General features: G+C 36.2%; 1 long non-coding RNA gene across 2 annotated transcripts in view; it reads right to left on the reverse strand.

Moving 5' to 3' along the window:
• The window catches only part of LOC125180403 (uncharacterized), a 68,258-nt gene extending 56,463 nt beyond the window's left edge, over positions 1-11,795 (reverse strand). For both annotated transcript variants that reach the window (XR_010832447.1, XR_007158922.2), the window contains exon 1: positions 11,669-11,795. This is a non-coding gene — a long non-coding RNA (uncharacterized lncRNA). The remainder of the gene's footprint in view (positions 1-11,668) is intronic.
• Positions 11,796-13,461: the final 1,666 nt, after the last annotated feature.

Below are 13,461 nucleotides of genomic sequence, written 5' to 3' on the forward strand. Positions count from 1 at the left end.
TTACTGTTATGCTTAGATTAATGATACAAAAACGTTCTCAGAAGTAGCCTTACCTGTGCCATGGGATCATAGATTTCTGCATTTTATGTGTATTCTTTAGTCTTGAATAAATTTGTGTTCTACTTCAAAGATAAAGAGCTTTACAGCTTCAGCAAATGTTAGTCCCCTTTCTTGTAACTCTTCTGTCCCTAAGAGTGGACTGAGGTTCACATCATTTTAAGATGAAGTCACACCTATAAATCAGGTATAATTCAAGTTCCACTTTAGCTACACACTTTTGCCCCACCTACCTGCTCAGCAGATGATGACAGTCTTTAAGAGGTGGTATTTTAGACAAAGGGCAAACTGTTCTCAGAGGCAGAGAAAGCGCCATCACTTATTTTCCTCTCTGTGTAGGTTTCTTTTTCTAAACCACCTGCACCAAGCCCAATTTATTAATGTTCAGCAAACAGTTTTACCAGCACTCACTGTCTGGCTGCACAAAGCCTTTCCCTGTCATGCTGACCTATCCTAAAGCTGCGGTGTTATGTTAGCCTCAGAGAAACCCCTAGGAGTTGAAGTAGCTGTAATTAAAGGTTTTCAGTTACAGGGCTGTCAAATCCTTTTGTGTATCTGTTTTGGCAAGTGCTTCAAATCCTACAGCAATATTAAATAGACCATCTGTTAGCCTTCATTAGGCTCTCACTCATCAACAGCACTATTAAATATAACTAAGCATGCTAAAGGAAACCTTGACATCTGGGCTTTCAATTGGAACAGTGATCAATATTAATAACAAAACTATTTCACCTGGATTTATTATTAATAGAAAGTTAAATACAGCATAAATATGGATGTTTTGCCCTACAACACACCTTTAATATGACTAATCTATATGATATAGTGAAGCCCAACTCTATTACTGTCAATATCTGTAATGCTGAAGGTACCTAAAGAGCTCCATGGTACTGGCACTGTTCTGAAAACATGTGAAAGACTGATCATCACCTTCTTTGTTAAATGACAGGGCAGATGGGACCATGGTCCCAAACAAAAAATGTGTTATAGAAAAAGAGCTACAATTATGAAATGTCCAGTGGACTTAGGGACTGGCTTATTGCCTTTTTCTTTGCAACACTTCCTTATGTATTTAAAGATAAGGAATAGTATTATCCTTGGTTGTCTCATGTCTACATTAAAACAAGCTCCCAAAGCATTCCTTAGACACAATGTGTTCTATAGCCTTTTACTCTTCCCACTGTTTACCTTTGGCCTCTAACCATTTGTCTTACGTCTGTTATTAAAGCATTGGGGTATTCACTGATTCCTCAGTAATCCAGCTGAAGGATGTTAAACCAATTCCTTCACAAGGCTCATACACATCACTCCCATTATACAGTTATGATGATCCCTGATTTTTTTCCTTTCCTCTGAAGAAAAACATGGTCTTATCTTTTCACATTTTATGTAAGTATAGCTAGTTCTTTCCAAATATTTACAATATTTTCTGTGTTCCTCTATAGAACTGCATCTTATGTATTTCAGACCACTTCCATCAAGGTAATTTTGAATACACACCCCATCTTTCCCTTTTGTTGTAGCCATATTCAAAATGGCATTTTACCCCAGGTCTAACAAGTGGTTTTGTTTGTTTGTTTGTTTTTCTTAATTTATCAACCAAACCATTAGACAAATTATTGAATGGTATGGGAATCAGAAAATGCTACTGAGTAACTCCATCTGATGTATCCTTCCAGCTCAGTTCTGAGAAACTGATAATTGGCCTTCAAAAATGATAACTGAAAACCAATCTGTTCCAGTACATTGCTGGAATCCTATTGTAATTTGATAAAGACAATACACTCCTAGAGAGCTATAGAGTCATAACCAAAAGCCTTACTGAAATAATGGTACATCACTTTCCCTTTCTTCTCTCCTGTGTAAGAGACCATTTGTATCTCTGCAGAAGAGCAATAGTTTGGTTTATCAGAGAACCTGGATGCTTCATCTAGGCAGTTGCTTTAGTAGGAACTGGATGGTATAACAGTATTCATAAACTTGTCAGACATCATCTTAAAGGCATACCTTCTCCATCTTTCTGGAATAACTGAGTTGCACCAACCAATTTCTAGTCCTCATTTTACGGGCCGTGTGGCTGGAATATGGTTTGGAAGATATGATTCCAATTCTGACTGTGCAAAATCCAGTTCCTGAAAGCAGGGAAAGCAGGCTTTTCTTTTTTTTTTTTTTTTTTAAGTCATTTCTGATTTTCATTTTCAATCATTTTTACTGTGCCTGCCACATGCTAGAAATTTATAGTCACATTAATAAATCAGTATCTAGCCAAAAAAAAAATATTCCCCAGAACATCACTATAACCAAGACAAGTTTTTCCTTTGTGCTGAATTGATCACATCAAAGAAAATTCCAAATATTTATCCTGTTTTTTTTCACAACAAAATATTTTTGTGATTGATATGTGATTCATAGTTGTTGGTTTACATTACTGCAGCTCTGACCGCAATAATTGGTCGGAATTCTAAGTACAAATGGCCAGATGCTCAGCTGAATTCCCCAAACCACATGTCAGCCTGGCCTGCTATTTTGCCTGATTTCCTTAATACTGAAAACAAATGAAGTGAACAAAGTTCAGTTCAACTGCTGCTTTTCACAATTCTTTCCGAAAGCTCTCCAGACATAGTTTGAGCTTTTGTATTTCTTAGATTACTTGTTTTTTATTTTATGTTAATTTATCCTTCCATGAGTAAAAAAAGATCAGTTTCCTTCATGTTGCTATTAAAACAAAACAACAAAACAAACAAACAAAATGGGGGAAAAAAAACAACAGACACAGAGCAAGGTTTGCTATTTGCAGAGAAAAAGAGATATTTATAGATGGTTTAAATTGCATTAAGTATATGTGATTATGTATTTCAAAATCTGCATAACTGGTACCCAATATTTCGATAGGACAGGTATAGGAAAGAGGTTTTACAACTCAGTATGTTCTTGAATATGTCCTGAAAAGATCAGCAGAGAAAAAAAAAAGAATCATTTTTCTTACCTAAATCTTTTTGGGAGCTGTGATTCTCCAGGTTCACACATCAACTCCAAAGTTGTTTATATATAGGTGTTAACTCTACTCAAATCAATGCAGTTAGTTTACAGCATTTGAGATTTTGTCACATGTAATCAAACACAATCAATTAGATCAGCTGAGATGTACTCTCAAGTCTTAAACTCCTTTACCTATTTCAGTGATTCATTCCAGTACATCACAATACATCTACTATAAAAGTAAACGATCAGCTGCGGCACCATCAGCCAGTGGAATATCTGGGAGCTTAGCCATGTAAGAAGCCCACTGGAAGGCAAAGAGTCATACAGCATTTGTCAACTATCAACGACTGATCAATGAATTTATTCTGTCCTATAGTTAGCTGTGATGTTCAACTGATATGATATTGTTTTGGTACCAAAGTATCATGCTGCTCTAACACACCTCTGCTGTGACTTTCACTGATATGAGATTCCCAGGGTTAATAACCCTGGACTGGTCTAGTAGAAAGTCCTAGATGAAGATTGAAGTAGAGTATTTTAATTGGTAGAAATATCTTCCAAAGAAATGAAGTCACTTTTGTTGTTGTTGTTGTTGCAGAGACAAATAGTACATATGGGAGTACAGCAAGCTAGTCAAAAGGGAGATAAATTCAGCCCAAATAAGCCAAAGTAGTGAGCCAGTAGCAAAACTGGAAACAAGGGTTTTTACTATGGTTGTGGAATGGTAGCACATGGAAGAAATTAAAACTGGTTCAGTCCTGCACTTTAACTGTGTCACTTAAAGATGATATAAATGCCATTTCTCAGTGAAAGGGAAGACTCTGTTCTTCTTCCCCAGGCAAGGGCACAGATTTCTGTTGGTTTGCTTGTGCTGGCATAATGTTTTTGGGGCACATGCTGGATTGACTCAAAGACTGATTTGTCTGAAAGTTAATTTTGTTTGTTTGTTTGTTTTATCTGGATCAGTTTTCTGAATTACTGAATGACTTAGAGATGCTGATGTCCTCACAAAGGCAAGAATCAGCTGAAAGAGTTGGCAGCAACTTAGTTTTGTGTCAGAGTGAAATGATTATCTGCTGTCCAATTCAAAAAATTTGCCTTTGGGACACAAGCTGTTGTCCCAAATACTTGTCCTGAGCTAGGTTATATACTTGTTGGTACAGTCATATCTTTATTTTTATTTAATCTGTGCTTAATGGCACTCTTGGAGATCAATATCACCCTGTATTGCTAGCTGTTCTTATAAGGTTGTTCTAATCACTTTTTAAATACTTCAGAACTGATCTGTGTAGGTACAAATGGATTGACTTCATTATGAATTTCAGGTGAGAAAAGAGCAACTGTTTTATTTAGAAAGAAATCTCTCAAGTTTCAGGAAAAATGGATGTCTTATATTGGAAGTTACACAGAAATTTCATTTCTGCTGAGACTTCCTGAGAAGTTCCATGTATTTGCTTTGAGAGACTTGATCATTTCTTAATAACTGAAAACAAACAAAGAAAGAAGCCCCTGAACATAATTAAATCAATCCTAATTGTTTGCATAGCATTTAGACTCCTCATACGCCCACCATAAAAAACAAGTACTGGAGCATTTATTTACACAGTATTGACCTTCACACAATACTGCTGTGGCTTGGCATATTCAATTAAGGTTGTGACTTTTCCATACCTATCCACTTTCTGCTTCACATTAACTAAACGAAAACTACAGTTGGAAAGTCATGGCTTTATTGTGACTCCAAGAAGCAGGGACTGATCGCCCTGCATGTCCATAGTGTGCAAGTTCAAGTTCTTTACCTTTTATGAGAAAGTAAAAAGTAATGATGGAGTTCTGGTTTTGTTCATCTAATCATTGAATTCCAAACTAACAGATTCTCTTGGGTCTGAAAAACTGGGCCAGAAGTACCATGAGAATAGATTGTCTCCTGGTATTTTTACAGGGAACAAGGGCATGTTAATAATAGCAAAAATGAAAAATAATTAAAAATAGAAGGCCTGATTCTCACTTCACCAGAACTTCCTTCTGTATATTGTTGGAAGAGGGAAGTATTGTTTATCATAGGACCAGGTCCAAATTAGCATTATTTTTTTTTTCAAAACAAGTTAAAGACATTTTTAACTCTTAACAAAGACTCACCTCCCTTTTACTTCTTCTAAACTGATTTCCATTTGCTAGTGAGTTATAACTGAAATAATTCTGTACTGGCTAGATAAATAGTTTCCTGAGGTTGTGCTGGTAGGTAGGGGTGAATGAATTAAATGACTCAGTCGTTCTCTTCTGTCTTCATTCTGCAACTGTTCTGAGCCAGTGCAATGTTTCTATGACCTTCACTGCAGGATTAATGGGAGTTATTTCCTCTATTGGTGCAAAGCAATTATGCATGCCATCTTGCTTTGAGATGGTTTAAATGAAAGTTCCACTAGAAATGTTAACCTTCACCTGTCATAATGCTATTATGTTATCTTGGGCTAATGGTGAAAAGAAGTCATGATTTCATTTTATTTAAATTTCAGCTGGGTATTTGACCATAAAATTATTTATAAAAAGAAACACAGTAAAGACGGTAGATCAAGAGTTCAGCAGTGAAAAAGAAAAGTGTTGTGCTATTGTCTGGAATGTCATTATAGAAAAGGCTTTAGTGTAAACCGGAATGGATGAAGCTTAGGCACTCAAAAGATTCTATAGAAGTGAAGGGGCTGACTGCATTATTGTCCTTTGAAAATTCCAGTGTTTGTCTGTTTTATTCTCATGACTTTAGTAAATACTAATGATAATGGCTGACACGTACCACATTTAAAGTTTTCAATCAAAACATCCATCCTCAAATGAAAAGTAGATACTAGTCTAAGATTGAATAAGACCTTTCATAGGGGACATCTTTTGTGGTTATTTTGTATTCTTATGTTCTTTATAAGCACTGTTTTGATGAAAAATAAAGGCTACGTGGTATGGATTCTTCATGAGTAGACTTAAAGTTAGAATGGTAATGTTGCCTCTGATCTTTTGCAGGTATGCATGAATGGTAAGAGAAGTATAAAAAATATGTAAATTAGAACATGTGGGTTGAAGTGAAAGTGAGTTTTTGTTTGAATATATATGTCGAATAAGTTGGTTGGGATTTTTTTTTCTTCTTTTTTTTATTATTTTTTTTAATTGTTGCTGTTTGAGGAATATGAAGAATAAGATATTATTTTAGGAGAAACAGGCTCCAGAGATAAGCATTATGTGACTGGTGTTCAGATTCCTGCTTTAAATCATTAAAGCAGCGTTTGTTCTGGGATATAGAAATCTATAGGGAACTGTTCTAGGAATATATAGAGAAAAATACCAACATCCACCTGATTTCTGTCATATCTCCAGTAACTTTAGCTTCCCTACAGAGGCAACACTCTTTCATGAACAAAGAAATGGGAATGGAGTCACTGAAATCTCTCTTTCTGTCTTCTAATAGAAGTCATTTCACTGTGCCTTTCATTCTCCTTTCATAATTTGCCTCGTAGATTTTTTAGACTGGAAACTCTTCAAAAGGAGGGTTCCTCACACAGCATATGTACAATACTAGATCTGTGGAGCTTCTCTTTTGGCTGGGAGATCAAAACACTGCTTCCAAAAGCCAAAATCTATCAGGTTTCCAAGATTAATTTAGTTCTCAAGAAGACTCATACTTGGAAAGGAACGTGAAATATGTATTTTTCTTCTCAGATGTTCTTTTTCTGTATTTATTTATTTATGGTCATTTTTTTTCTTAATTTATTTTAGAATATATGGAGGCTGGAAGCACATGGTGGTCAGTGTATATAAACACAGAAAATCGAATCTAACTGTTCTAGTCAGGGAGGGACTGCACCATGATAAACTTGTTCCATTATTACTGACCCCAGGCAATGTGCCAATCTATCAAATCCTTCTGGGAAACCTGCAGAAACATAAACCTGTAGTCAAGAAAAGTGTAAGGGGATAAATGTTTCAGTAATAGAAATGGACACTGCTTCATGGAAGTTTTGGAAGAAAGATCTTCTCTTCAGCAGCTAAGATCTCAATATGTTTTCCAAAATGTATGAATTCTAGTCCCTATCTTTGGGATTTTTTTTCAGAACTTTCAGTGAAATACGATCACAACATTTAATCATCATGATTTTCTATTAATTTTTTGCACTCAGGATCCACACTCATTTTTAATTTTTGTGATTTGTTTAGATGGTACTCTCAATGGAATTATTATTTTTTTTCCTCTCTTTTACTGAGGGTAAGAACAATGTGAACTTAGTAAATATATCAGTGAGACTTCCCACAGGATAACTATTAATAACTATACAATACTTGGGTCAAGTACAAGGTACACTCTAACTAGGAAACATGTAGACAGTTAAATTGCATCTATGTGGAATACCTTGTACCATTATAATCACATTATCAAGGTGAAAGATGGGCAAGTATGAAACAGTCGTTGAACAGCATGAAGTGTAGTATTTACAAAGGAATATATTATATTTGTTTCAGCTGATGTTGAAAAGGGCATGTGGAATTACTATGTTGTATCCTTTAATATCTTCCAGTTGTAAAGGATCTTTTGTTTAATGTCATCTCAGCAGGAGTTTAGCAAACATGTAACTGGCTTTTTTAATGAGGTCATTTTAGGAAGATAGTTCTGCAGTTATTCTCATTTCCATTCCATATTTCCTTTCCTGATACTTCTTTCCATATTTTCATGAGCTTTTAGAGAGAATACAGTTCTGCCAGCTGTCTTACCTTTTCATGTCTAATCTTTACATCATTTGCGGCATTAGAAATATAAGCACTTAAGATGAAATTCAAGGTATCATTTAAATGGAGCATACAGTCTTCCACTGAACTTTTCTGCTGTTGTATTTCAGATATGGTGATGAGGTAATATGGCTATTTCCCAATTCTACAATAAGTGTAATCGAGACATTTATCAGTTATACATCAGTTCTGTATTAAATTTCAGTAACAAGTGTGAAAGAGGATGAAATGATGTTTTTTTGATCATATTTCTAAACTGAGCAAAGATCTGTGCAAATGAAATACAACTTGCTTGCCTCAAAGATTTTATTACTTAAAATGACAACACAGATAAAGGGAATACTACTCATGTTTTAATGGAAAAGTTAAAATTACAGACAGATCAAATGAGTTGCCTGGGGTCAAGTAGAGAGATTACTGGGGACCTCGGATTTGACTAGAAAATCAGCATTTTCAGGCACCAGGTTATTGCAAAACCACTTGGCCTCTTAATCCATCATTCAGATTGTCACCTGTTTCCAATGTATATTCTCTCTGTGAGGAGACTGAAACCAAATAAAACATGTCGGTTTCTAGTGTCTTCTGAAACTGTGAAAAATCAATAGATTCGTATTTCTTTTTCATTTACAAAATTCAATCCTATATGGATGAAACTAAGATGCAGGGACAAGTGAAAACTCTTGGAATGCGCGTGACTTGGTTTGAATTCTTCAGATTGAGAGAAGGCAGCATTTAGGTTGGATGTTAGGAAGAACTTTATCGAAAGGGTTGTTAGGCATTGGAATGGGCTGCTCAGGGAGGTGGTTGAGTCGCCATCCCTGGAGGTCTTTAAAAGACGTTTAGATGTAGCCCTTAGTGATATGGTTTAGTGGAGGACTTGTTAGTGTTAGGGCAGAGGTTGGACTAGATGATCTTGGAGGTCTCTTCCAACCTAGACGATTCTGTGATTCTGTGATTCTGTGACAGCAGTAAGGATAATAGTTGAGCTGAGATTGAGGGAATGAAGAAATGCCTTTAAACTAGATCCATCTGTTCTGGCTTAGAATCATGGTGTGTGTTTGTTCTCAAATAAAGATCTTTAACCCAATGAGCAACTCCAGTTTACAGAAGCAAAATGTATGAATGGATAAGGACTTGGTTAATGTATCCAAACTGATACATTTATTGCAGGGTATAGTGCTGACTATTTCTATGCTATTCTCAGGTGAGAAGTAAGGACACGTAGTAAAGTTAGTTAGGACTTGCTTCCTGATTCATCATACTCAGAATTATTAGGCAGGAAATTACAGATTGTTTTCCATTTCTCACACTGAGGAGATACGATCAATACAACACTTCCTACAGTCACCCTAGTAGAGCAGAAACAGTACTTGTCTTTTCTACACAAGAAAAATAACTAGCTCCTTTGTTTCAAGAAGGAAGGATGGGTGTGAGATGAGTAGTCACTTGCTTTGTACTTTGTCACTGTCTCTCCTATAGACTGCTTGCTTAACAAGATGAAAGACAACTGTATGCTGTAGGTTTCTCTAGTTGAAAGAGGAAAAAAAAAAAAAAAAAGCACCTCCAGCCTGTGATACGTATTTAGCTACTATTTATAAAATGCTTTATGATTTTCTCCTGAAAAACATTCTAGAGGGGTCCTTCAGTGCTGCCACAATGCAAATTAAATAGGGCAATGGTTATTATTTAGTTAAGCTACCACCTGGTGATGCATCAACTTCCCACTCCCTGTTTTACTCTGACACTGTAATGGCAACATTAAAGTACGTGCATGTTGCACATACCTGGGAGAGTGCTTGAAAAAATCAACACTGTGTGCAAGACTGGATCACTCATGTCTCAGCCTGAAGCCTGCCTTATCTCAACATGATTTCTGTTACAGGTTCATACATACAGAGATGGGCTCCTGACATTTTCACTGGCTCCCCTGTTGTTGTCTTGCTCCTCAGGTACTGAAACAAGCAAATGAATTTGACAATATTATGAAGGAGAAGGAGCAGTATGGGGGGACGCCAGTTGACTTACATTTGTTGGATTTAAGTGAGATTGAAAATGGGCTGAGGAAACTGCACTTAACTCAAATTCATCTTCTGTTCAAGCATAGAGGTTAGACTTCAGGAGAACCTTTTTTGATGAGAAGGAAGTAGAAGTGGAGGAATAGATTGCATAAGAAAGGTGCAGAGTCCTCAGCACTGGGATTTTTTAAGGAGGAGGTAAATGAATGTCTGTCAGGAGTAACTTAGAGGCAGTTTCTCTGCCTTTGAAAGCAGATACAGACAACACGCTTTCTGTAGATATCTTCCAAATCTATTATGCTAGTTACTGTTCAGTCCAAGCTTAAACCTACTGAAAATCATAGAATGGCTTGGGAGGGACCCTAAAGATCATCTAGTTCCAACCCTCTGCCATGGAGAGTTAGGGAGGGCTGGAATGCAAGTCAGATATTCAGTGTCTCATCCCATTCTATGGGACTCATGCTCTATGGGTGAAATAGCAGACATTTCATCATTTACTGCCTGGCTGCAGACATGGGACAATGGTCATGAGATACAAAGAACAGTATTCCTGTCAGAACAGTCTGGTTAAGAATAATTAAAAAATCTTTGTGAAACAGAGAATATGGGGAAAAATATTATTGTCCTGGTTCCAGTTAGGACAGAGTTAATTTTTCTCATAGTAGCTGGTAGGGTGCTATGTTTTGGATCAGGATGAGAAGAGCGCTGATAACATGCTGATGTTTTAATTGTTGCAGAGCAGTGTTTACACCAGGCCAAGGACTTTTCGGCTTCTTGCTCTGTCCTGCCAGCGAGCAGGCTGGGGGTGCAGCAGGAGCTGGGAGGGGACAGACCCAGGACAGCTGACCCAAAGTGGCCAAAGGGGTATTCCATACCATCTGACGTCATGCTAAACAATATATAGGGGTGGCTGGCCGGGGTGGGGGGCTGGCTGCTCGGGAATAGGCTGGGCATCGGTCAGCGGGTGGTGAGCAATTGCATTGTGCATCACTTGTTTTTTACACATTATTATTATTAATACTATTATCATTATCACTATTATTATTATTGTTATTATTATATTCCTGTCTTAATAAACTGTCTTTATCTCAACTCACAGGCTTCACTTTCCCGTTTCTCTCTCCCATCCCAGAGAGGGAGGGGGGAGGGTGAGCGAATGGCTGTGTGGTGTTTAGCTGCCAGCTGGGTTAAACCACAACAATTATATAAATTAAATCATTTTATTTTGATTTAAAACTTTGAACATTTAAAACAAGACTAAAGAAAATTTTGGAAAGTCATTTCAGACTTTAATATTGGTTAATGCTGAATAACTCATCATGTCCACAAGTTACTTAACAAGTACTGATACAGAACTATTCATTTTCAGCTTTGGGGTGCATCCTAAAAATTCTCAGTATAATTTATCACACTTAGGTTTGATGTGTGACTCGGAAAAATGAGTAACTACCCTGTACACAAGGACTCTCAGATCCCTGAAAATCCAAGAGATGTGTAGAGAAATTGTTAAAGCAGAAACAAGCAGATGATAATAACCTTTAATTAAGTAGTTAGGTTACAGTAAAGACACTGATTTCATTCATCTTCTATTCCTAATTGTACTTGGATGTTTCATACTATTAAATGGTATTTACCATCCCCTCACATAACTTTTCTTGTAATGCAACACTTTTTCCTTTTTTGAAATCTTGTAACTGAAAGTGATCAGAAGCTCTTGTTTATTTCAGTGCCAATTCTCTCCCCCCCACCCCCCCAAAAAAAATGTTCAGAAATTGAGTAAATGTAGAAAGATGTAAAAGAAGTTCTTTCATAAGTTCTTTCATATCATGGTTCTTAGATATTCTTACCTTTGTCAGTTGCTGTATCATCTTTGTAGCAGCACAAAATTAAGCTTGAATGGAGACACAGAGTTAATTTTCCTCAAATAATGCCTCAAAATAAGGGTTATATTGATTCTGACATATTGTATCAGCACATTTGTATATTAAACAGTCTCTTCCCCCAAGAAGCTAACATAGACTTTTTAATGAATTCCCAATTAATTTTATCAAAAATATATGAATAAATAAAAGATGAATAGAAAGATGAGGTAGAACTCTGCCCTCTAATGTAGAAAGCATGCAGAAACAAAGCGTTGATTTTTTTTCCTCCTCATTTTTAGTTAATTAACTTTGTCTTTTGGGAATAGGCATGAGTCTTAAATTGAAAAGATGCAGAAAAGAACAAAAATGTATATAAATCAAGAATCTCAAAGGAATAAATGGGAAGAGTAATGAAATGCAAGCTTTTTAAAAATTTATCTTTTTATTTATATTAAATTTATAGTTAATGCATCAGTTTTAAAATGGATATAAACTTTCAAATTTCAGTGCTTAAAGGACAAGTATAAAAGTTAGGACAAGGTATTTTCATAGAAAAACCCTTCCATGCCACCTTACTTCATGTTAATTTTCATCTGCCTTTGGTTCACTACTGATCATTATCTTCTTACTGAACTATCTGGACTACAGGTCTGAGCTGGCAGAGACATCCCTGACCTCCCATTTGTTTCATGCATTATCCAAAGAAAAAAGGGATAAATGTGCTCTTAACCAATGAAGAGTGCTCTGATGATTTATTCAGGTTAATGTGGGGTTAAAAAAAAAAAAAAAAGAGGCAATTGTTTTATTCTTTCAATTCACTTGAAGACTTCTAGCTAGATTTCACGTGGAAAGTTAATATAGATGACATGGGTACGAAGCCTGTGAAGAGCATATACATGCAAAGGTTGTTTCAAAGGTTTGTTTTTCACAACTGTGTTCTGTAGGGAAAAAAAAGAAAAGAAGAAAAGAATATACAGGGTGAATCTATAGAAAATTAATCTAATACTATTAATTTAGGCTTACTACAGATGTGGCTTACTAGGCACAAGAAACCACCCCAATCTGGGTGAATTTTGGTCATCTTAGAGCATGTCTCTCCCTTTAACTGTTTGTTCAGATGTTCCCTCAATGCTAGACCAGCGTTCAGTTACTCCTACCAATGAATTAAGGAAAGATATAACATCTCCAGAAAGCTAGAATTTATCTCATTGTGAAATAACAGAACGGAAGAGAAATAATACCAGTATTCTCAAAGTGAGTACTAGGCAAACCAAACTTTGCTGGACACAGATGCTTACAAAATTATCCTTTTTTCCAGCTTATTAAAAATGTTCATCTAACAGTCCTCTCTTATATTCCCAAAGCTTCTCCTCTCTGTAGCACTCCTTTTCTACTATTTCCCAGCTCACTCTGATACTCTGAGAACTGGGGCTTCCAGCCAACGTGGGTCATCATGTTACTTACACAAAACACCTCTATAACTCTCTCACTTCCTGACTCCATCTGGAACCTTTTCACACCCCATGAAGATCCCTTATATCTTTATTGCATAGTGCATTATCCTTCCTTGGTTCTGCAGGCTTGCAAAGATGATAAAAGGTGACAATAGCAGGGCATTAAAATAGAATCTATTGCAAACACATGCATGGATCTCATAGCCAGATGTTTTTATTCAATCCTTCATTCAGAGGTTTTAAATTGAATTTATATTCCATTTTTATTTAAGATGGGGTTGGTGACATGTTGTTGAGAATGTCTTAATAAAGTTGCATAGTAGT

The sequence above is a fragment of the Anser cygnoides genome, chromosome 6 (genome assembly GCF_040182565.1).
Source record: "Anser cygnoides isolate HZ-2024a breed goose chromosome 6, Taihu_goose_T2T_genome, whole genome shotgun sequence".
Lineage (NCBI taxonomy): Eukaryota > Metazoa > Chordata > Aves > Anseriformes > Anatidae > Anser > Anser cygnoides.